Raw genomic sequence first — 25,136 nt, forward strand, 5'->3', positions numbered from 1 at the left:
AAGCTGCAGTGGAGACTCAGTGGCAATGCCAGGACTGTGGGTGGCTACCAGCGAGAGCTGCCAGCCCTGGATGGAGTATCCCCGGGGCTACGAGCACCTGAGCTGCAGGGACTCAAGGGGCAGAACTGGAAACCCAGACTTTGTCACTGATCAGAGATACTGGACTTGGAGTTATAGAACTTGATGTTTACCCTGTTTTTATTTTTAAACATTTTATTTTAGTTAAGAGCGCCAAAGAGGCAGAGAGAGAGAGAAAGAGGGGGCGGGGGAGGGAGAGAATGGGTGCACCAGGGCCTCCAGCCACAGGGAACAAACTCCAGATGCGTGCACCACCTTGTATACCTGGCTTACGTGGGTCCTGAAGAATCGAGCCTCAAGCTGGGGTCCTTAGGCTTCACAGGCAAGCGTTTCACTGCGAATCCATCTCTCCAGCCCCACCATGGTGGCTTTTAAAGTTGGACTGAATGCATTACATTTTGCATCGTGGATGCTCAGGAGTTTATGGGGGCCAGGGGCGGAACGTGGTGGTTTGAATTAGGTGTCCCCCATAAACTCGTGTGTTCTGAATGCTAGGTCTCCAGCTGATGGCAATTTGGGAATTAGTCTCCACAGGAGGTGTGCTATGGAGGGCAGGCTCTCTCTTGCTAGTTTGGAACACATTCTTGCTGCTATGGTCCACCTGATGTTGGCCAGGAGGGGATGTCCAGCCTCTGCTCATGCCATGTTTTCCCTGCCTTCATGGCATTTCCCCTCGAGTCTATAAGCCAAAGTAAACCCTTTTCTCCCACAAGCTGCTTTTGGTCAGGTGTTTTGTGCCAGTAACACAAAGCTAACTGCAACAAGGCACAATAAGTAAGGAAGTAGCAGGACCACATTTCACATCCTGAAGGCAAGTAAATGGACAGGAATTCAACAGACTCAAGGTTAAAATTCATATGGCACTAGTTACCTCCAGTATAACTGGGCCAGGTGTGTGAGCATATGGCAGCTCGGTTTCCTCATCTGAAAAACGGGATTAGAACTGGAGAGATGGCTTAGTGGTTAAGGTACTTGCCTGTGAAGCCTAAGGACCCAGGTTCGATTCTCTTAGAGTCCCACATAAGCCAGATGCATAAGGCGGTGTCTGTGTCTGGAGTTTGTGGTGGCTAGAGGCCCTGGTGCACCCATTCTCTCTCTCAAGTAAAAAAAAAAAATTTTTTTTTTTTTTTTAATGGGATTAACATGCATTAGGGTCTCGCTGTAGCCCAGGCTGACCTGGAATTAACTATGTCGTCTCAGGGTGGCCTCAAACTCACAGCAATCCTCCTACTTCTGCCCCCAAGTGCTGGGATTAAAGGTGTGCATCACCATACCCACCAGATCAATATGTGTCTTTTTAGGTTCTTGGAAGTGTTTGTGTGCCACTGAGCACTGTGCTAGGCCCACAGTTGGCTAGTAAGCTTTCAATAAAAAGTATCATTAATCTTTCCACAATTAACCTTGGTTTTTAAAATATATTTTTACTTATTTAAAGGGAGAGATGGAAGGAGGCAGACAAAGAGAGAGAGAATGGGCATGCCAGGGCCTCTAGCCATGCAAATGAACTCCAGACCCATGTACCATCTTGTTTATCTGGCTTTACATGGGGACTGGGGAATTGAGCCTGGGTCCTTTGGCTTTGCTGGCAAAGCACCTTAACTGCTACAAGCCATCTCTGCAGCCCCAACCTAAGGGTTATTTTTGTTTTTGTTTTTTTGTCTTTTTTTTTTTGGTTTGTCGAGGCAGGGTCTCACTCTAGCTCAGGCTAACCTAGAATTCACTATGTAGTCTCAGGGTAGCCTCGAACCCACGGCAATCCTCCTACCTCTGCCTTCCGAGGGCAGGGATTAAAGGCGTGCGCCACCACGCCTGGCCCAACCTAGGGTTTTGACTCCAAGTTTTGTTTTCATTCATATTCATATATTTTTCTTTCTTTCTCTACCACCACAGAAGAATCTATGGAGGAGTTAACTCTGCTTTACCTGAAGGGAGAGGCAGATAAACAGGACTGAAGAGCCAGAAGGGAGCTGCTAGCTCAATCTACCTCTGGACAGGGCAAGTTTGAAGGTTGCTCTGTGGCTTGTTGCAGGGGAAGGGGGAGGCAGAGAATAAAGATCTCACCGCCAGGCTGACCTTTCTGGGGAAACTTGTTGCATCACCTGAAAGAACCCAAGTGGTTTTCTTTGCAGGCCATGAATCACAGGGACTGGTAAACAGTGAGGCCCTGGGGCAGATCATTACAACTTCCTCCCAGATGCTTCCTGGCACCGCTGGCTTTGAAACACTGTTTCAAAATAAAATTGATCTAAAACCAGGTTCCATCATCACCCATCCTTCTTCCGCCTCAGCTTCTAAGAGCTTGTGAAGTAAGTGGATTCCTGTTCCTGACGAGCTTCACAAAGCCACACATCTTGGCCGAGTCACGGGGGCATGAACGGGCTTGTGTCAAGCTCTCTCTGAGGCGAGTGAGGAGCCTTGATGAGCACATGAAGCAACGGTTCAAACTTTAAAGGTTGGAAAACAAAGGCTTAAACTTAGTTCTCACTTCTACACCCACCTGGGCCTCAGACAAAGTCAGCGGTCTACTGTCGCCTCTTTCCTACACAGGGATTCTGGATTAAAAAAAAAAAAAGTCAGTGAAGCCAGGCGTGGTGGCACGCACCTTGAATCCCAGCACTCGGGAGGCAGAGGTAGGAGGATCGCTGTGAGTTCAAGGCCACCCCGAGACTACACAGTGAATTCCAGGTCAGCCTGAGCTAGAGAGAGATCCTACATCGAGGAAAAAAAAAAAAAAAAGTCAATGAACCTGATGAAGAGGTGCATTTTTTGCTGGGTTGATAAAAACTGGCAGCTCTCAGCATGGAGTCTAAGTGCACACTTTCTGGAATATTATTTCATTGAGAAAAGATGTTAAGTAACCTGAGATTGGTTCTAGAGAAATTAACAATAAAACAACAACAAATCAGAGCTCTGTGTATCTGCTGGAGACTGAAGACATCTAATCAAACCAGGAGTCCCTGGCCTAGCTTCAAAGCTCCTCTCCAAAAACTACCCTGCCAAGCATGGCCTCAGATCCTGAACTGGCGCCACTATAAAACTTGGGCAAGAAAAGTCCAGTCTCTGGGATATAATAGAGCTGTAGAAGAAAGATAGCTTTCTATGCATCCGGCTTTACATGGTACTAGAGAAATGAACTTTGGCCGTCAGGCTTTACAAGCAAGTGCCTTTAACCACCGAGCCATCTCCCCAGCCCAAAGGCGAGCTTTGAAAACAGATTTATAAGAACTGATAGATACTGGGTTGAGAACTCATTCTTATGTTCTAAGCATTCTTTGAGGTTAGAAATGCCTGGATACCTCCAAACTCTCAAGGAAGTACTACTGAGAGTCAGGAATTTGTCTTCTCAGTCACAATATGGAGAGGCTATGGAATCCCAACATCCAGATTATTAGATGAAAATACAACAGCCCATCTCTCTGAAGACAAAATATCCAAAATAATAATCCTGGCCAATTTCCCTGCTATTTCTGGAAGGAACATGTGGCCAAAAGACAGCTTTGAGAGTAGGAAGTCTGTGAAGTCTCTATTCTAGCTTGGTTGAGGGACACAGCTCACAAAGCAAGCTTCTTACCATAGCTACTTTCTGTTTGAGGAGTTTAAGGAGTGGGGGTTAAAAGGACAAAGGGGAAAGTACCTTGAGAGAAAAGTCTGGCCTTTCCCATGTAAAAATTTCATACAGAAAAAATATATACTTATTGAGAAACACTAATTAAAAGGCCAAGTAGTGTGGAATACTTGGGAACCAGGTGCTGTTATATATTGCTGGGGGAGAGAGAATGTAAATAAACACTTTTCTGACCCTTAAGAAGCTGTAAATAGGGCCTGGAGAGATAGATGGTTTAGCAGTTAAGGTGCTTGCCTGCAGAGCCTAATGACCTGGGTTCGATTCCCCAGTACCCATGTAAAGCCAGATGCACAAAATGGCACGTGCATCTGGAGTTCGCTTGCAGTGGCTAGAGGTCATGGCGTGCCCATTCTCTCTCTCTCTCTCTGTGCAAATAAATAAATAAGTTGTAAATACGCCCCTTGGCCCAGGTGTGATAGCAGAAATCTTCCCAGATATGACAGAACTAACCCTTCACCACTGTTGTTCAATATTTAATTTATTTAATTATTTAATATTTAAGAAAAAGACCTCAATAATTATGTTGTGCTCTGGGCATTCAAATGCCTAATGTACAACCTTAAATGTTGTAAAAGAAACCCTATCTAGTTCTGCCATGGGGAAGAAAGAAGCAGGTCACAAAACAGCCATTTATGGTACACACCCAACAGCTATAACCTAAAGTGTTAATAGTTCCGTGTGTAAAAGTAAGGAGAGGTGGGAGAGAGCCCTGACAGCAGGAAGGCTATCTTGGATTCCTCCCTCATCACTAGGCATCTTGAAGCAAGAGGACACCAAGATGGCCTGGTGGGGTGGCACAGGCATGCATCTCAACATTCTGAAGGATGAGGCAGGAGGAGAATAAAAAGAGGGCAACTGGGACTGTGGGGATGGCTTAGTGGTTAAAGACGCTTGTAACGTCTGCTGGTCAGGGTTCAATTCCCCAGCCACCCACAGAAAGCTGAATGGACATTTGTTTACAGCAGCAAGAGACCCTGGCACACACGCACTAAAAAATAAAAGATGGTGATCAATAAATCGACTAGATCTGAGATCAATGGGAAAAGGCTGCATGGAGGGCATGCTGGGAGTCGCCCATACCTGCAGAGAGGCTGTAATCTTGTGGCCTTTTGATAGACCCTGGGAAAACTCAAGGTAGTTCCAACCCTTCCTCCCCCAGAGCTCCAGGCACAGCAGGCTGAAGGCCTGCCGTGGGGTGCAGGAAATGTACCCCGCTGACTCAGACAGGTCTAAGGAGCAGCAGCGTCCATATGGTGGAACCCAAGCACTTATTGGGAGACACTTTCTGGTAGCTGCTCTTTATAAAGCAGTGGCTTTGTCAACAAAGATGGCAAGCTCCAGGACACAGGGCCCTGGAGGAATGTGGCTAAGTGGCAGATGGTACCCGTCTTTGCATGGCTCACCCAGGACCTGACCTCCCAGATGGGCGCTCAGCCTACAGCAAATGTGGGACGGCTACCAGCACTGGCTGGGGTATGCCTGAGACCATGAGCAGCAGAGCTCTAGGGGCAGAATTGGAACTCCAGAGATATTGGACTAGAAGCTATGGAACTTGATGTTTATCCTGGTTAACTTTTATCTGATAACTTGGGAGAGAAGGAAGGAAGCAGACATAGAAAGAATGGGCATGCCAGGGCCTTCGGCCGCTGCAAACAAACTCCAGACATATGCGCCACCTGGTGCATCTGGCTTACTTGGTTATTGGAGAATTGAACCTGGGTTCATTGACTTTGCAGGCAAGTGCCTTAACCACTAAGCCATCTCTTCAGCCCAATATAAGTATTAAAAAAAAAAAAAAAAGATGTGGAGCCAGTAGTGCACACCTTTAATCCCAGCGCTTGGGAGGCAGAAGTAGGAGGATGACCATGAGATTGAGGCCATCCTGAGATTAAATAGCCTGGGCTAGAGTGAGGCCCTACCTCAAAAAAAAAAAAAAAAATTTATTTTATTTTATTTTATTTTATTTTATTTTGCATGGGGCCTGGTATGGTGGTACATGCCTTTAATACCAGCACTCAGAGGCAGAGGTCAGAGGATCACTGTGAACTCAAGGCTACCCTGAGACTACACAGTGAATCTGAGGTCAGCGTGGGCTAGAGCGAGACCCTACCTCGAAAACACACAACAAAAGATTTGGGTGGAAAGGTAGGGAAATGGTCTTAGAAGATATGTTTATTCTTTTGAGGACTGAGAGACGGCTCAGTGGTTAAAGACACTTGTTTATAAAGCCTGTCAGCATTAAGTTCTGTTCTCTAGCACCCATGTAAAGCCAGATGCACAAAGCGGTGCGTGCCTCTGGAGTTTACATGCAGCAGCAAGAGGCCCTGGTATGCCCATACTCTTTCTTTCCTTACAAATAAAAAAAAATTAATTAATTAATTATTTTGAGGGCTGGAGGGATAGCTTAGTGGTTACAGCCTAAGGACCCAGGTTGGGTCCCCTAAAACCCACGTTGTATCAGATACACAAGGTGGAACCATGCATCTGGAGTTCCTCTGCAGTTGGCCCTGTGGGGCCTATTCTCTCTCATAAATAAAAATTAACATTAAAATATTTTAAAATATTTAAAAAAAATTTTAAGATTCAAAGAGACTTTATTAGATTAAGAAAAGAACAACACTTGGGAGGCAGAGGTAGGAGGACTGCTGTGAGTTCGAGGCCACCCGGAAACTACATAGTGAATTCCAGGTCAACCTGATCTAGAGTGAGACCCTACCTTGAAAAACAACAAAACAAAACAAAAGCACAGAGAGCTCCTGACACGTGAAGGCAGGTGGGGTAGAGATCACATGTGGGAATAGGCTCCGATCCCATTTCAGCTCAGCAGGGCCCAGATGAGGGGGCTTGCCAGAGCGGGGACCTGGAAGTTGAACAAAGGTAAAAAGCAAAAAAAAAAAAAAAAAGAGCTAAAATGCTCTTTTTTAAAACTTTTTTTTTAAATTGATAACTTCCACAATAAACCATGATAATTTCCTTCCCCCTCACTGTCCTCTTCAGAACTCCACTCTCCATCATCTTCCCTCTCCCTCTCCATCAGTCTCTCTTTTATTTTGACACCATCCTCTCTTCCTTCTATGATGAGGGTCTTGTGTAGGAAGCAGCAGGCACTGCGAGGTCATGGACGAGTGCATTATAAGAAGTCCTACCCTTCCTTTGGTTCTTACATTCTTTTTATTTATTTATTTATTTATTTTTTTGAGGTAGGGTCTCACTCTAGCCCAAACTGACCTGGAATTCACTATGTATGGATATGTGGCCTTGAACTCAATAGTCCTCCTACTGCAGCCTCTCTAGGGCTAGGGTTAAAGGCGTGTACCACCATGCCCTGACTACTCTCACTTTTGGGGGGCTGGAGAGGTGGCTTAGTGGTTAAGGCATTTGCCTGCAAAGCCAAAGGACCCTGGTTTGATGCCCCAGGACCCACATAAGCAGATGCACAAGGTGGCACATATATCTGGAGTTCATTTGCAGTGTGGCTGGAGGCCCTGGTGTGTCTATTCTCTCTCTCTTTCCCTCTCTCTGCCTCTTTCTCTCAAATAAGAAAATTAAGAATTATTTTAAAAAAGTCCCACAGTGCTGAAAGTGACAGTGGAGAGTGTTCAGCACTGAGCCACCTCTATCATACCGTCCTCCAAGGCTCGGGAACCACAGCAGAAGAGGTGGTGGAAAGAGCGTAAGAGTCAAAGGAAGGGTGGACTACTTAGGCGCTCTTCCAGACACAGAATGGCCTCATATTCCTGACCTCACTGAGTCTGGCCCTTCCTACACCAGATCTTCATAGTAGAGGAAAGATGATGACATCAAAACAGAAAAGAGACTAATTGGGAAGAAGGGATTCAAAGAAGGGTAGATTTGAGAGTGGGGGTGGGAATTACTATTTATTGTCTATACTTATGGAAGCTAACAATAAAATTAAAAAATACAATAAAAAAAACAAGGGATTGATTCAAAACACAAGAATGTTAAGGTCATTTAGAGCAGTGAGATACAGATAGAAACCAGTGCTGACGGCCAAAGGAGCAAGCATTGGAAATTCGATTCAAAAGGCCATTTTTACCTGATATACCCCTGTAATCCCATCATTTGGGACGGTGAAGGCAGAAAGGTCAAAAGTTCAAGGCCACCTGGGTGTGGTGGGGGACACCTTTAGTCCTAGCATGCACTAGGGAGGCAGAGGTAGGAGGATCACAGTGAGTTCGAGGTCACCCTGAGAATACAGAGTGAATTCCAGGTCAGCCTGAGCTAGAGTAATACCCTACATCAAGGGGGGAAAAAAAGGAAAAAACAAAAAGCCATCCTTTTCATTCTCTTATTTATGTTATTTTCTGATTTTTGAGATAGGGTCTCACTCTGGCCCAGACTGACCTGGAATGAACTATGCAATCTCAGGATGGCCTCGAACTCACGGTGTTTTCTCCTACCTCTGCCTCTCCAGTGTAAGTGCTGGAATTAAAGGCGTGTACCACTGCGCCCGGCTCATTCTTCTTATTTTTACACCTCATCTGTCTATTCCTTTCTATATTTTTAGCTCTTCACAATGGCCTTAATATCGTCACCGAACAATGGCTCACATTTTATAAATCCACATTTCCCATTTCTGGCTTTCTGATTACTCCTATTGATCAGTTTCTAGGAGTTAAGATTTTGTGAAAAGCACAATTTTTTTTTTCAAGGTAGGGTCTCACTCTAGCTCAGGCTGACCTGGAATTCACTACATAGTCTCAGGGTGGCCTTGAACTCAAGGCAATCCTCCTACCTCTGCCTCCCAAGTGCTGGGATTAAAGGCATGCACCATCACGCCTGGCTGTTCTGTTTTAAGTTAATGGTTTACTTATTTCTGATAGGTACATTGGTATGGTATGGCTTTTTAAAATAAGGGTATTTATGTACTTAAGAGAGAGTGAAAGGGAGAAAGAGGCAGATAGAAACAGACAGAGAGAGAATGGGAGCACCAGGGCCTTTAGCCGCTGCAAACAAACTCCAGATGCATGTGCCACCTTGTGTATCTGGCTTTATGTGGGTACTGGGGAACCAAACTTGGATCCTTAGGCTTTGCAGACAAGCACCTTAAACTCTAAGCCATCTCTCCAGCCCTTATTATGGCTTGTTTGTTTTTGTTTTTGCTTTTGGTTTTGGTTTTCTGAGGTAGAGTCTCACTCTAGCCCAGGCTGACCTGGAATTCACAATGCAGTCTTAGGCTGCCCTTGAACTCACAGAGATCCTCTTACCTTGGCCTTCCAAGTGATAGGATTAAAGGTGTGCACCACCATGCCTCGCTGGCTGGTATGGCTTTTTTCTTTTTTAACAGATTAAATATTTTATTTATTTTTTATTTGAGAGAGAAAGAGAAAGTGGCAGATAGGAAGAGAGAATGCACATGCTAGGGCCTCCAGCCACTGCAAACTAACTCTCCAGACACATGTGCCACCTTGTGCATCTGGCTTACATGGGTACTGGGGCATGGAACCAGGTTCCTTAGACTTTGCAGGCAAACACCTTAAGTGCTAAGCCATCTCTCCAGCCCTGTTATGGCTTTTTTGATGGCACCTTAAAATGTGTGCTAAAATTTCAAATGTTTGGCCCTCTCCTTCGACCAATACATAACTTTCTGTATTTAGTGTCATCATTTGGATGCTTTAAAGGTTGCTTGAAATCAATAGACCAAATACCAAATTCTTGATCTATTTTTTTAATTTAAAGTATTTTATTTATTTATTTGAGAGACAGGTAGAGAGAGGCAGATAGATTATGAGAGAGAATAGGCACACCAGGGCCTGTAGCCACTACAAAGTCCAGATGCATGAGCCACCTTGTGCATTTGGCTTTATGTGGGTTCTGGGGAGTTGAACATGGGTCCTTCGACTTCACAAGCCAGTGCCTTAACTGCTAAGCCATCTCTCCAGCCCTTGATCTACTTTTTATTAGTCCTATTGTGGTTCTTTCCCAGCATCCCTCTTCCAGGGAGCAGCATACCAGACACCCAGTTGCTCAAGCCTAATCTAGGTCTGAGTGGCAGCCCAAGGCTGCACATTAGAGTGCCTGGGCTCAGGTTTCAGTTCCACAGTGACTTTGGGCCAGGTTTGTTCACCTCTCCAAGTTGTTTCCACAGCTTTGAAATAGAAATAACACGATCTAACTCAGTTCTATGCGTTTAAACTTACCAGCATGCTTTGCCGTTGGTTAGCTAGCACACTTATCCTTCTTGGTCATTTCTCCTGTGATCTCCCCCTCCCAGCCAGTTACCAGGCCTCACATGTTTGCATCTCTTCCATTCCCCCAACCTCAGTATCTATTAGACATTTTCTTCTTTCATCTAAGTTGGTGCAAAAATCTCCATTTGGAAAGATCTGTTTTAAAAATGCAACGTATGAGCCAGGCGTGGTGGCACACACCTTTAATCCTAGCACTTGGGAGGCAGAGGTAGGAGGACTGCAGTGAGTTTGAGGCCACCCTGAGACTACACAGTGAAATCCAGGTCAACCTGAGCTACAGTGAGACTCTACCTCAAAAACGAAAGTGGGGGGCTGGGGGGGGGGGAGAAGCAACATAGTACATTTGAGAAAACAAGATAAGATCCCTTCCTTATCTGAAAGTCACCAATGACGTATCATTGTTTTTAGAATAAAAGCATTACTTGGGCTGGGGAGATGGCTCAGCAGTTAAAAGCACTTGTTTGCAATTCCCCAGGGCCCATGTAAAGCCAGATGCACAAAGTAGCATGTGCATCTGGAATCCATTTGCGGTGGCAAGAGGTCTTGGCATGCCCATACTCATTCTAAAATAAATAAAAATTTAAAAATATTTTTACTTGTTATTTGCAAGCAGGAGAGAGAGAATATGGACCCAGGAGGATCTAAAATCCAAGGTCATCCTCAGCAATACAGCTTGTTATAGGCCAACCTGGGCTACAAGAGACTCAAAAAACAAAACAAAAGAAAACAAAACAAAAAAACTCAGCAGTAGGGCATGGTGGCACATGCCTTTAATCCAGAGATAGAAGGATTGCTGTGAGTTCGAAGCCACCCTGAGACTACACAGTGAATTCCAGGTCAACCTGGGCTTGAGTGAGACCCTACCTCAAAAAACCAAAACCAGAAAATTCTCAAAATCTTTAACGCATAATCCTTATCTCCACTTCTAGCAACGTTCGTTTCTCTTTTCTTCTTCCTTCTCTTTATTTTTATTTTCTTGTTTTTTTGAGGTAGGGTCTCATTCTAGCTCAGGCTGACCTGGAATTCACTATGTAGTCTCAGGGTGGCCTTGAACTCATGGCAACTGTGTTTTATTTTTTGGAGACAGGGTCTCACTTTATAGGCCAGGCTGGCCTCAAACTAAAGATCCTCCTGCCTCCATCTCTCAAGTGCTGAAATTACACGTGTGTGCCTTGTCTACCCCCAACTAGGATATATGTACTGTTTCGATATACTAGGTAGTTGAACCCTCACTGTAGCCCAATTTTTATTTACTGACATGTATGCACATGCGTGTGCGTACGTGCACGCACCACAGTGCGCATGTGGAGCTCCGAGTTCTCTGGGCTCCACCATCCTTGACACAGGATCTCCTGCTGCTGAATCTGGCCCACAAGCAGCTTTAACTGGGTGCTAGGGAAATGAACCCCGACCAGCAACCTTTGCAAACAAGTTCCTTTAAACCACTGACCCATCTTCTGCTCCCACTTATCTGTTTTATTTTTGTTTGTTTGCATGCAGTGTGATCCGTATTGCATGTGTTGCATGTGTGTGGTGCTGACACATGTATGCGCCCTTGCAGCATCCCATGTGCTCGCTTGCAGCAGAGCTCGCTCGGCTGTGGTGCCCAGAGGGGAAAGTGGGGCATTTCTGCTCCATTGCCCTTCCACCCTTTTTCGTTTGAGCTGCAGTCTTACTGATCCTGGAACTCGCTAGTACTTTTGGGAGCTTTGGGGATTCCTGGGTCTCTGCTCCCCATAGAACTGGGTTACAAGGACGTGTGGCCATGTCCAGCTGTTTAATGGGGGTTCTAAGATTCAAACTCGGGCTGTCTCAGGTCTCAGATTCTCAGGCTTGTGCAGGAAGTATGCTTAACTGCTAAGCCAGCTCTCAAGCTCCTATTTATTTATTATCACTATTATTATTATTATTATTATTATCATTTTTTGGGGGGGTGGGTTTCAAGGTTTCACAAGTGTTTCACTCTAGCCCAGGCTAACCTGGAATTCACTATGTCATCTCAGGGTGGCCTCAAACTCATGGGCGATCTCCTATCTCTGCTTCCCAAGTGCTGGGGTTAAAGAAAGGCATGTGCCACCATGCTGGCTTTTATTTATTTTTTTAAAATACTTATTTATGTGCAAGGAGGGGGGAGGGAGGGAGAGAACAGGCACATCAGGGCCTCCAGCTGCTGCAAACAAACAGATGCATGTATCACTTTGTGCATCTGGCTTTATGTGGGTACTGGGGAATTGAACACAGGTCGTTAGGCTTTGTAGGTAAGCACCTTCAAGTGCACAGCCATCTCTCTAGCCCTGTTTATTGTGTGTTTGTTTGTAAAAATATGGAACGCTTCATGTATTTGCGTGTCATCCTTGCATAGGGGCCATCCTAATCTTCTCTGCATTGTTCCAATTTTAGTATATGTTTTGAGACAATTTTAAAAACATATTATTTATTTATTTTTTTGAGAGAGAGAGAGAGGGAGCAGAGAGAAAGTGGCAGATAGAGAATGGGCACATCAGGACCTCTAGCCACTGCAAACAAACTCCAGACGCATCTATCCTCTTGTGCATCTGGCTTATGTGGGTCCTTATGTGGGAGTTGAACCTGGGTCCGTTGGCTTTGCAGGCAAACGCCTCAACTGCTAAGCCATCTCTTCAGCCCTTGAGATCTTTTTTTTTGTTTGTTTTTTTTTGTTTTTCGAGGTAGGGGCTCACTCTGGTCCAGGCTGACCTGGAATTAACTCTGTCATCTCAGGGTGGCCTTGAACTCATGGCAATCCTCCTACCTCTGCCTCCCAAGTGCTGGGATTAAAGGCGTGCGCCACCACGCCCAGCTGAGATCATTTTTTTTATGCAGCCCGGGCTGACCTCAACTCTGGAACCTCCTACCAGGTCTAGCCAATAGGTGAAAAATCTGAGGTATAGTGTAGTGAGTGGTTGGCTAAGCAATTTGCCTAAGGATCCATAGCTAGTAAGTGAGCAGATCCTACTAAGGCCCAGTGGGGCTAGGACCCCAGCTCAGGCACTGTATATATATAATAAATATATATATAATAAAGGCATACTATATGCAATATGCAAATCTCAACTATAGAAATTTGAACTAATTCAAAAAATGCTAAACCCTCACTTTGTATGTAAAGTTTGAAGGGATAGAAACTCTTCATGTTAAAAACAAAACAAAGTAAGCCGGGTGTGGTGGTGCACACCTTTAATCGTAGGGCTTGGGAGGCAGAGGAAGGAGGATCTCTGTGAGTTTGAGGAGGCCACTGTGAGACTACATAGTGAATTCCAGGTCAGCTTGGGCTAGAGTGAAACCCTAGTACCTCAAAAAAAAAAAAGGGCTGGAGTGATGGCTTAGTGGTTACAGCACATGCCTACAAAGCCAAAGGACCCAGGATCGATTCCCCAGGATCCATGTAAGCCAGATGTCAAGGGGGTGCATGCATCTGGAGTTGGTTTGCAATGGCTAGAGGCCCTGGCACACCTGTAATCTCTTTTTGTCTCTCTACTTGACTATTCCTCTCTCCCTCTCTCAAATAAATAAATAAAATAAATTAAAAAAAAAAAAAAACATTTTAGAGCTGGGGACACAGCTCAGTGAGTGCTGCAGTCAGCTTCCTGTTGCTGACAGAAAGCACCCAATCAAAAACAGCTTGTGGGAAGCAAGGGCTTATAGACTCGAGGAGAAGCTCCATGATGGCAGGGCAAAACGTGGCATGAGCAGAAGGTGGACATCACTTCCCGGCCATCATCAGGTGTGATAAACACTAGCAAGGGAAAGCTAGCTGTAACACCCATAAGCCAGCTCCCAACAACACACCTCCTCCAGCAAGGCTCCAATTCCCAAACCGCCATCAGCTGGGGATCAAGCATTCAGAAGACATGAGTTTGGTGGCGCACGCCTTTAACCCCAGCACTTGGGAGGCAGAGGTAGGAGGATCGTCATGAGTTGAAGGCCACTCTGAGACTACATAGTGAGTTTCCAGGTCAGCCTGGGCTACAGTGGGACCCTACCTCGAAAAACAAACAAACGAAATGACTTAGTTCATGGGGGACAGCTGAATTAAAACACCACAGTGACAGAGAACTTGCCTAGCAATCCCGTGCATGTACTGAACAACAAAAAGATGAAAAGTCACCTAACTGGCAAGCTGGAGAGACTACAGAACCACAAGCTCCCTCCAGCCCCTCCCCACACCTCACCTATGTTCATATGAAAACATGAGTGGTGAATTATGGGTGTTGTAAGTTATTTGAGGCTCTCAAGAATGCATCCTTTCCATCCATGCAGCCACCCTATACAAGACTGTTTACCACAGCAACATTTGGGATTAGAGAAAAATTTATAAGCTTCTCTTAAGGGAAAAATATAATCAGAAACGACTGCTGTCAAATGGAAACCAACTTTTACTCAACTGCAGGCTTGAAAACTAGATTTGGAAATCTAAAGAAAAATTTGAGGGAAAAAATGTTTTTGCTCTAGTTGAATGAACGCCATAAGCTCTCAACAGTCAAGAAAACAGTATGAATACCTTTGGTAGTTCACTTCTAAATCATGCAACTTTAAATCTTTTTTCTTTCTTTTTTTTGTGATTCCAAATGCTTTCTGAAACATTATTTAGATAATTAAGTCATAACAAATGGTTACTGTGAAAACTAATGATTATTAAATGGCATAACCACCTTATCTTAGACTTACAGCCATAGTCTGCCTTGAGGGGACAGCTCAGCTGCAAAAGCTCACTTCATCTGGTCGGGGTTAAGATGAACAATTCTCTCCATCATCTTTCTATGACAGTCTTTCCTAATAAGGCGATTCCTGATAGTTAGATTTCTAAAAATCCAAACACTTGACAATTTTTAGGCTCACTCCTCCCTGCCACCACATCTGTAAAAGATAAAAATAGAGGGTTGGCTAAATAAATCAGGACCCATCCACCACTAGAAGACTTTGGAGCTGTTAAAAATCAAGATAATACATGTTGTGTTTCAGCCTGGAAGGATGCCTGTGGCACTCAGTTAAAAAAGCAAGTTGTAGGGCTGGAGAGATGGCTTAGCGGTTAAGCGCTTGCCTGTGATGCCTAAGGACCTCAGTTCGAGGCTTGATTCCCCAGGACCCATGTTAGCCAGATGTACAAGGGGATGCATGCATCTGGAGTTCGTTTGTAGTGGCTGGAAGCCCTGGTGCACCCATTCTCTCTCTCCCTCTCTCTCTCTGCCTCTTTCTCTCTCTCTCTCTGTCGCTCTCAAATAAATAAAAATAAACAAAAAAAAAAAGCAAAAGTTGTAGAGTAACACTTGTGTGCATCACACAGTCCAAGTATTCTTTATATTTATTTATTTATTCAAGGTAGGGATCCACTCTAGCCCAGGCTGACCTGAAATTCACTATGTAGTCTCAGGATGGCCTCGAACTCATGGTGATCCTCCTACCTCTGCCTACCAAGTGCTGGGATTAAAGGCGTGCACCACCATGCCTGGCTCCAAGTATCTTTTAAATTTCTGTATGTGTTTTTTTTAAATATTAATTTTTATTTATTTTATTTATTTCAGAGAGAATGGGTATGTCAGGGCCTCCAGCCACCATAAACGAACTCCAGTCGTGTGCACCACCTTGAGCATCTGGCTTATGTGGGTCCTGGGGAATGGAACCTGGGTCGTTTTGGCTTCGTAGGCAAATGCCTTAATTACTAAACCATCTCTCCAGCCCAAATTTCTGTATGTATACATTAAACAGGTCTACTGGGATTCATACTAAACTGTTAGCCATGTTTGTCCACAGGGAGAAGAACTGGGAAAGAGAACTATCTCAAGTTTCTTCCTGATATGCTTCTATGGTATGTTTTTGTGGTTTCAGGTCAGGCTGTTAAATCCAAAGTCTACTACTTACTTAGCATGTGAGCCTGGATGGCTACTTAACCTCCCTACCTTCAGTTTCTTATCTGTAAAATGGGATAATAGCACCTCCTCAAAGATGACTGAGGATTAAATGACCTAATACATATAAAAATGCTAAGAGGGGGCTGGAGAGATGGCTCAGCGCTTCAGGCACTTGCCTCAAAATCTAAAGACCTGGGTTTGTTTCCCTAGTTCCCAAATAAAACCAGATGCACAAAGTAGCACATGCGTATGGAGTTTTTCTCTCCCCCAGCTTCTCTCAAATAAAATAAAATAAAAATTCATGTGTGGCGGCACACACCTTTAATCCCAGTACTTGGGAGGTAGAGGTAGGAGGATCACCATGAATTCAAGGCCAGCCTGAAACTACGTAGTGAATATCAGGTTAGCCTGGGCTAGAGTGAGAACCTACCTAGTAAAACAAAACCAAAAATGCTTGTCTTTACCGGGAGCATATATTCACGGTTTAATTTTAAATCCCAACCAACAAGTCCTACATAAACAATGTAAAATAGCATATGTTGGGGGTTAGAGTGATTAAAATTAGAAACTTCCTCTGGCCATCCCTCCCAACAAGGTCTCACTCTAGCCCAGGCTGACCTGGAACTCACTCTGAGCCCCAGGCTGGCCTTGGACTCACAGAAATCCTCACCTTGACCTCTACACCTCTCGCCTTTTTGGATTATCAGCCAGACTTGCAGACTATTACTCAGAAGCAGGAATGAAGCAGAGGGAATGAATGGGGTTAGGTCCAAGTTGGGGCATTCAGGAAGTGGGAAAAGACCATAAATAAAAGATAAGAAAACATCAGGGCTGGGAGTTGTTGGGAAGCCGGGCTGAAGGACTCCACAAGGCAGGGTAGGGTGTGGGCCTGGGGTCCTGTTCCAGCTTGTGTGAGGAGAGCCCGCAAGTAGCTGTTTTCCCCCTACCTGAAGCTACAACAAGATCGGGCTCGTTCTGCAAAGGTAGCTCACCAGGCAGGCAGCCTACAGAAGGAAACCAGGACATGCACAGGGCAAAAGAGCCTACTCCAGGCACTGCAAGAGCCCATCTATCAGGCCAAGCACAGCCGCCTCTCCTTGTAGCCAGAGGGCCTTAGAGGCATTTCCCAAAGGACAGCTGGAGTCCCCAGGTAGAGAACTGGGGCTCAGAGAGACTTCGGCCACACAATTTAGGTGAGCATGGAGACCTAATATCCCCTTTTTCCTTGCCAGCACCCAGACACACACCATAGGTCTATCCCCTGATAGGTGTGAGAACGATCTTGAAACTCCCGGTTCTTCTGTCTCTACTTCCCAAATGCTGGGATTACGGGGGTGTGTACCATGCCCAGCTCTGATGGTAATTCTCACTTCTGTATAAAATGCATACAGCAGTCCTCCAGTTTGAGAGAGGAAGCTACTCATCTGATGGCACCATTTGGGAGGCTGAGGCAAGAGGATCAATTTCAAGGCCAGTTTGTCCTACATAATGATTCACATATTTTTTTGTTTGTTTGTTTGTTTTTCAAGGTAGGGTCTCACTCGGGTCCAGGCTGACGTGGAATTCACTATGTAGTCTCAGGGTGGCCTCGAACTCTCGGTGATTCTCCTACCTCTGCCTCCCAGGTGCTGGGATTAAAGGTGTGCGCCACCACACCCGGCTCCGATTCACATAATTAAAAAAAAAAAAAAAGGAAACCAAATAAGAGAATCTTCTTAGAAAGACATACATAAACTTCCCATACACAAGTAATTCTAGGGGATCAAAGACTTCCTAAAGTAAAATTGAGACCCTGAGGTCAAAAAGGGCACCTTCTCTAAGTGTACAACATGGTTTACAGGATATTTTTTCTCTCTCTCTCTCATAATTTTTCAGCCCAATAGTGGTTGTTTAGGGGGAAGGGCATGCGTGTGTGGTGTGGGGTGGTATATGCATAGGTGTGTGCATACGTGCATGTGTGTGCATGTGGAGGCTAGAGGAGATCCTTGGGTGTCCATCCACCTCTGTTGTTCATCTGCATGCTTCCTTCATCTGCATGCTTCCTTGAGAGGGAACCTGGTGCTGCCATTTTCTTTTTTCTTTTCTTTTCTTTCTTTCTTTTTTTTTTGTTTTTTTGTTTTTTGTTTTTTCGAGGTAGGGTCTCACTGTGGTCCAGGCTGACCTGGAATTAACTATGTAGTCTCAGGGTGGCCTTGAACTCTCGGTGATTCTCCTACCTCTGCCTCCGAAGTGCTGGGATTGAAGGGGTACACCGCCATGCCCGGCCTCGGTGCCACCATTTTCAGTCAGACTGGCTGACCGGCAGGCTCCAGCAATTCTCTGGTCGCAAGTGCCCACAAAATTACAAGGCTAGGATTGCGAGCATGTGTGGCCATGCCCAGCTGTTCACATGGGTGCTTGGGAATCAAACTCAGGCAGTCTCAGGCCCTCATGCTTGTGGGAAAAGAACTCCTACTCCCTGCTAAGACATCTCCCCAGTCTCTCTTTCTGTTCCTTTTTTTCTTCCTTCCTTTCCTTTTAAAAATGTTTTTGCTGGGTGTAGTGGCGCACACCTTTAATCATAGCACTTGGGAGACAGAGGTAAGAGGGTCGCTATGAGTTTGAGGCCACCATGAGACTACATAGGGAATTCCAAGTCAGCCTGAGCTAGAGTGAGACCCTACCTCAAAAATCCAAGGGGGAGGGCTGGAGAGATGGTTTAACGGTTAAGCGCTTGCCTGTGAAGCCTAAGGACCCCGGTTCGAGGCTCGGTTCCCCAGGTCCCACATTAGCCAGATGCACAAGGGGGCACACGCGTCTGGAGTTCGTTTGCAGAAGCTGGAAGCCCTGGCGCACCCATCTCTCTCTCTCCCTCTATCTGTCTTTCTCTCTCTGTCTGTCGCTCTCAAATAAATAAATAAAAAAAATGAACAAAAAAAAAATTTAAAAAAAATCCAAGGGGGAAAAAAAGTTTTTATTTATTATGACAGAGAGAGAGAGAGAATGGATGTTTCAGGGCCTCTTGCAAGCAAGCCCTCCCCCCCCACCCCGAGTAGGGTCTCACTCTAGCTCAGGCTAGAATTCCAGGCTGACCTGGAATTCATTATGTAGTCTCAGGCTGGACTTGAACTCATAGTGATCCTTCTACCTCAGCCTTCCAAGAGCTGGAATTAAAGTTGTGCACCACCACACCTAGCTAAAGCATCACTTTTTGAGTCTGGACTTATGTAGTACCAGGGAATTGAACCAGAGCCAGCAGACTTTGTAAGCAGATACCTTTAACGGCTGGGCCAGCTCCACAGCCCCTATTCCTTCCTTCCTTCCTCCCTCCCTTCCTTTTTCAGCAGTGGTTCACTTTGAGGCTCAGACTGGCCTAGAAGTCACTACCCAACATGGCGTTACACTTACAATCCTCCTGCCTCAGACTGCTGAGTGCTAGAGTTATAGATGTGCACCACCACGCCTGGCTTTCGGGCAGTCTTCTGTTGATGTTTTGGGACAAGGTCTCATGTAACAGTCCAAGCTGGCCCTTGAACTCACCACCTCCTGCCTCCACTTTCCAAGTGCTAGGAATACAAGCATATGCTACAATGCCTGGCCATCAGACAGTCTTAAATGAGCAAGACTGGGATACTAAGACAGTGAGGAAGAAGGTCTAGGGTTCTGTTTTCTCAACTGCTGAAGGGCTAGCTCCCTGCAAGAAAACAGCTCTTTCCTCCTAGGACCACCTGGCCTCTTGAGGGGGGAAGAACCCACCACCCCTGCCCACTTCCTGGCTGTGTGGTCCTGGCTCTGAGCTCTCTCCTCTGATGCTACTCCGTGAAAGAGCCAGAGCTATGAGTTCAAAGAAGGGGTCAAGGAGTAAAGAAGCTGTTTGATGGCTTGCTTTCTCAGGACAAGGCACTTCTGAGCACTCAGCAGGACCAGGGCAGCCACAGCCTGCAGGGGTTTGTGTAGCTCGGGGAGTTCACAGACCACCAGTGCTGAGGCCCCAGGTAGTGCAAAACAAGACTTGGTAGGGGAGGGAGGAAGAGAGAGAGGGGGGCAGTCCTTCAAACTAGTTGGGCTGGGAGCCCGAGGTGGGAGGTGTGGGGTGAGGAGAGACAGAAGATGAACTGCCAGCAGTCTGCGGAGAATGCCAGTGTGAATGCTATCAGGCCTGGTATCTGAACCCCACCCCCATCCTAAAAGGCAGGCCAGAGGTCCTGGACAGAAGTGCCCCTGCCCCACTCCAGCTCCGGGTGATTAACAGAGAGGCCTAGAACAGGAATTCAAAGCTCTTGTTAACTATTTCCAATCTTCCCCTAGCTTGGCCAGGCCCAGAGAGGACTCTTTCCCTCTCCTTCTTCCCACTGAGTTCCACCCACATGGGTGGTCGGAATTCTCACGTAGCACGTGTGACCTGAGTTCAAAGCTGGATTCTACAACTTACTAGCTAGATGACCATGGACAAATCACAAAATCACAAACCTAAGGTTCCCAATTGAGTTAAATTCTACCCACCTCATGGGGCTTTTAAGGAGGATTAAGAGGCTTATGACATAAAGTAAATAGTGTGATTCTGGAATGCAGTGTGCTCTCAGCAAACAGTATTTAGGTTGATGGCCTTTTTCTTTTTATGAGAGAGAGAGAGAGAGAGAGAGAGAAAGAAAGGAGAGAGAATATGAATTGGTGCACCAGGGCCTCCAGCCACTGCAACTGAACTCCAGATGCGTGTACCACCTTGTGTGCATGCATGACCTTGGATCTGGTCTCAGATCTTGAAGCTGGGTCCTTAAGCTTCACAGGCAAGCACCTTAGTCACTAAGCCATCTCTCCAGCCCAGGTAGACTTTTTTTTTTTTTAACCCTTTCCTTGCCAGCCCTGCTGCCCGGTTAGCAATACTAGGTTACTAGACGGGATGAGGGAGAAGAGGCAGTGTCTTCTTGTCTGAGAAGTCACGGAGGGGAGTCGAGAAGGGATGCCAAAGGTGGGGTGGTGGGGTCCAGTGTACTGGTTCAAAGGAGACTTCAGAAACATGGGTGTCCACAGGGCTACCACGGGGCTGCAACATGTTTGCCTGCCTGAGACAATTCCAAATTCCAAGCTGCTGTTCGCTTGGCTCCCCTTGCCTTACACTCCACAACTTTATTTACGTTGCTGGAGCCCATCATGCTGTCTTCCTGCTAGAACATTCACTGCTGCCTCTCATATCCCCACACTCAAGCCCAAGCCTAGCTCTTTCATAGCCTCCCAACTTGGATATCAATCACTTCTTGCTGGTTCTTCCAAGAATATGTCATCAACCCTTCCTAGGTGACACAATGTATATTCCTTTCTCTCTCTCACACACAAACACTTATGTCATCTGTCTCTACTAGTGTGTCTATGTGGTCCTTGAAGCTTGGGGTTTTACATTTTGTTCACTAATATATCCCTAGAACCTAAGATAGTATCTGGCACTTAGTAGTTGCTCAAAACTGAGGAGATGGCTCAGTCAGTAAAGAGCTTGCTATGCAAGAACAAGGATCTCAATTCAGATCCCCAGTACCCACACAAATGCTGGTCATGGTGGAGTGTGCCTATAATCCCAGCACCAGGAGGCAAAGGCATGCAGATCCCCAGAGCTAGCTGGCTAGCTTGACTAGCTGAATTGACAAGCTCTGGGTTTGGTGAAAGGCCCTTTCTAAATACATAAGGTGGAGAGTGAGTGACTGAGGAAGATACCCAGTGCCCAGTGTTAGCCTCTGGCCTCCACAGAAGCACAAAAACACGTGCCCACATGTGAACACACACACATGTGCAGGCACACAGCATACACATATACATGCCAGAAAAGTAGGTGCTCAATAAATAGTTTTTAAGGGCTAGAGAGATGGCCCAGCGGTTAAGGCATTTGCCTGAGTTCGATTCCCCAATACCCATGTTACGCCAGATGTACAAGGTGACGCATGTGTCTGGAGTTCATTTGCAGTGGCTAGAGACCCTGGCATGCCCATTCTCTCTCTATCTGCCTTTTATTCTCTAGTTCTCTCTCTCTCAAATAAATTAATAAATAAAATATCAATTTTTTTTTTAATGAGATGTGGTATCAAATGCTGGTAATCACACTATGAAGGCTGAGACAAATTGTGACTTTGAGGCCAGCCTGTACTATAAGTGAGACCCTGTCTTTGGAAAAAAAAAAAAAAAAAAGGCTGGGTATGGACTCATGCCTTTAATCCCAGCACTGGGGAGGCAGAGAGGTAGGAGGGATCGTTGTCCCAAATTCAAGGCCAGCCTGAGACCACAGAATGAGTTCCAGATTAGCCTAGGCTGGAGTGAGACCCTACCTCAGAAAACAAACAAAACAAAAAAAAAAAACACCAAATAATAATAATAATAATAATAATAATAATAATAATAAATAAAGAAAGGTTTTAAAAGAGGTTTAAAAATTCTATTAAAATTTCCTGGTGAATTTTTTTTTTTTCCTGGTGACTGACCTTGCCTTTTCTAACTGGGGGTTCACTGAGTGCAAGGAGCTATGGGCTCTGCTTGCCTCTGAACATCTAGCACCAAGATGCCCAGTCATTTGTGGGTTGGATGACCATGTCAAGTCAGCTTTGGAGCTCAGATACCTCACTGCTTCTATAATGAGGGAGGAACTGGGTTTGATCACATTGAGAAATTGAGATGGCTGCTACCCTCCCCCACACTGGCCAGGATCAAAATCTTCATCCAGGAAGGGGTTCTCACCTAAGAAAGTCACTGCCCTTCCTGGACTTCTTTCCTACTCTGGGAAAAGCAAGCATTGGCTTAAGAGCAAGCAGTGGGAAGATATTCTCCCCAAAGGCTAAGGACTAAGTACATGACAAAGACCTGCTCTTAGCACAGGGCCAGCTGAGAAACCAGAGTCTTTGGAAGGCTGCGAGAATCCAGAAAAAACCCAGCTGCTTCAGGACAGAGAACAGATGTCAGCTAGGACTGTACCACAGTACTGAGATGCCAGGAAACCCACAGTTAACCCAGAAAATATGCTTCTTGGTGTATGCTTGACAGACAGGGACACACGTTCCCCAAAAGATGTGAACAAAAACGTTCATGGTGGAGCTGGGGGATATAGTTTAGCGGCAAAGAATGGTGCCTTGCATGCATAAGGCTCTGGGTTCAATCCCCAGCACCAGGTGACAGAGCATAGAAACTACTACAATGACCATCAACAGAGCTGTAAGACACAGTCACACAATGGGCTACAAGAATCACCCACAATTACATCCAGAATCACACAACAATCTCAAAATGTGCAATGAAAGGAGCCAGATCCAAGAGGATATATTCAGGGCTGGGGAGATAGTTCAGCAGATAAAGTGCTTGCCTTGCAAGCACGAGGAGCTCAGTTCAATCCCCAGAACCCATATAAATGCTGAGGAGGTGGAGACAGGTGGAGCCTTGGAGGTCACAGGTCAGTTCCTCTTAATCTAATTGGTGAGCTCCAGGCCCATGAGAAAGCCTGCCTCAAAAAGAGGTAAGTGGAGTACTGGAGTATCCAAGGAAAGCATCAAGGTTGTTCTCCAGCCTCCGCAGTGTGCACGCGCATGCCCATCCATGTATGAACACAAACACGTCAAAAAAAAAAAAAAGATTCTCGGCTAGAGTAAGACCCAACCTAAAAAAAAAAAAAAAATACAGGGGCTGGAGAGATGGCTTAGTGGTTAAGCACTTGCTTGTGAAGCCTAAGATACCCAGTTCAAGGCTTGACTCTCCAATACCCATGTAAGCCAGATGCACAAGGTGGCACATGTATCTGGAGTTTGTTTGCAGTGGCTAGAGGCCCTGGTGTGCCCATATATTCTCTCTCTCTGCCTCTTTGTCTGTTGCTCTCAAATAAATAAACAAAAAATTTTTAAATGATATGATTTATGGTTCTCCCCCCGCCCCCTTTTTGGGTCTTAATATACAGCCTGGGCTGGCCTGAAACTCAAGATCTACCTGCATCAGCCTTCCATACTGAGATTATAGGCATGACAATTTGTATGTTTCCTTGCTTTTTAACCTTTTGAGATAGGGTCTCATATATCCCAGGTTTGCCTCAAACTTACTATGTAGCCAAAGATGACCTAAAACTTTTATCCTTTTACAATTTATTTTTATTTATTTCCATATGTGTGTATGTGTGCATGCCTGCGTCTCTTGCCACTGCAAACAAATGCTGGCTTTACATGGATGGCTGCAGAATTGAACCTAGGCTGGGAGGCTTTCCAAGCAAGTGGTCTTTAATCACTGAGCCATCTCCCCAAGTCTCAGCCTAGAACTCCTGATTCTCCATCCACTACCTCCTGAGTGATAGAGTTAGAGGTATGTACCTCTTTGTCCCATCTTATGCTGTGCTGGGGATCGAATCCTAGGCAAGCACTCTTACCAGCTGAGCTACATCCCCAGCTCTGTTTTTGTTTTGTGGTAATGTAGATTGACTGGGTCTCGAGTAGGCCAGGTTGGCCCATAACTCACTACATCTGAAGATAGCCTTGAACTCTGATCCTCCTGCTTTTACCTCCCAAGTGCTAGGATGATTCCAGGGATGATGACACTCCCCTTGGCCATGATTCGGATACGAAGTTCAGATGCAGGCAACTCAATCTATTAGAATCCAGAATGGCAGTGATCTTGAGAGGAGGGGAGTTGGCAGGGAAGCAGCATCTAAGGAATGAGTGGTGTTGTTTCTTGGTTTGTGGGCAAGGAAGGTACAGGGCATTTTAAGTTGGAGATGCCATTAAGCTTACCACTTTCCATAACATGCTATTCTTCAACAGTGAGTGTGAATAGAAACTAGTCACCCTCAGGAAAGAAGTTTTAGTTGATCACAGCGGGGGTGGGGGGGAGGACTTGCCCGCTTGCTCCAACATCCTCTAAACATTTTTCAGAGCCATAGTTTCTGGCCCTAGGAACTCATTACCCACCATAAGTGATGCCTTCTTGACTTAGCAGGGAGGTGAGAGCACCCATCACAGGTAGCCTAGGAACAGCGTGCCATGCGTGGAGGTGACTGGAGGTTTGAGACCTACTCCCCAGACCCAGCTAACTGATGGTGATACAGGTCAGTTTTCAGCAGGCAGCTCTACTCTACTGCTGAGCCAGGAAGGCAGCTGGCTAGACTTCAACCCCCAGTTCCCCAACATTCATTCCTCCTAGATTTATAGGGCACTACCAAATCCCCCTGGGCTATGGAGGCAGCCAACCAGGATTTAAATCCCAAGTGATTCCATTTTACACTTCACGGGAAGTCCTCACCTTTGCTTTGCAGGGCAACCTTAAAAAAAAATGGGAGAGATGGCTTAGCAGTTAAGGAGCTTGCCTATGAAGCCTAAGGACCCAGGTTTGACTCATCAGTACCTACCTACATAAGCTAAAGGTGCA

General features: G+C 45.6%; 1 protein-coding gene and 1 non-coding gene across 2 annotated transcripts in view; both read right to left on the reverse strand.

The window, feature by feature from the left end:
* The window catches only part of Cdh3 (cadherin 3), a 78,530-nt gene that overhangs the window by 45,240 nt on the left and 8,154 nt on the right, over positions 1-25,136 (reverse strand). The window lies entirely within an intron of this gene.
* LOC123458201 lies at positions 12,233-12,342 on the reverse strand. The gene has a single exon (XR_006635499.1). It is a non-coding gene; the product is annotated as a U6 spliceosomal RNA (small nuclear RNA).

The sequence above is a fragment of the Jaculus jaculus genome, chromosome 1 (genome assembly GCF_020740685.1).
Source record: "Jaculus jaculus isolate mJacJac1 chromosome 1, mJacJac1.mat.Y.cur, whole genome shotgun sequence".
NCBI classification, from domain to species: domain Eukaryota; kingdom Metazoa; phylum Chordata; class Mammalia; order Rodentia; family Dipodidae; genus Jaculus; species Jaculus jaculus.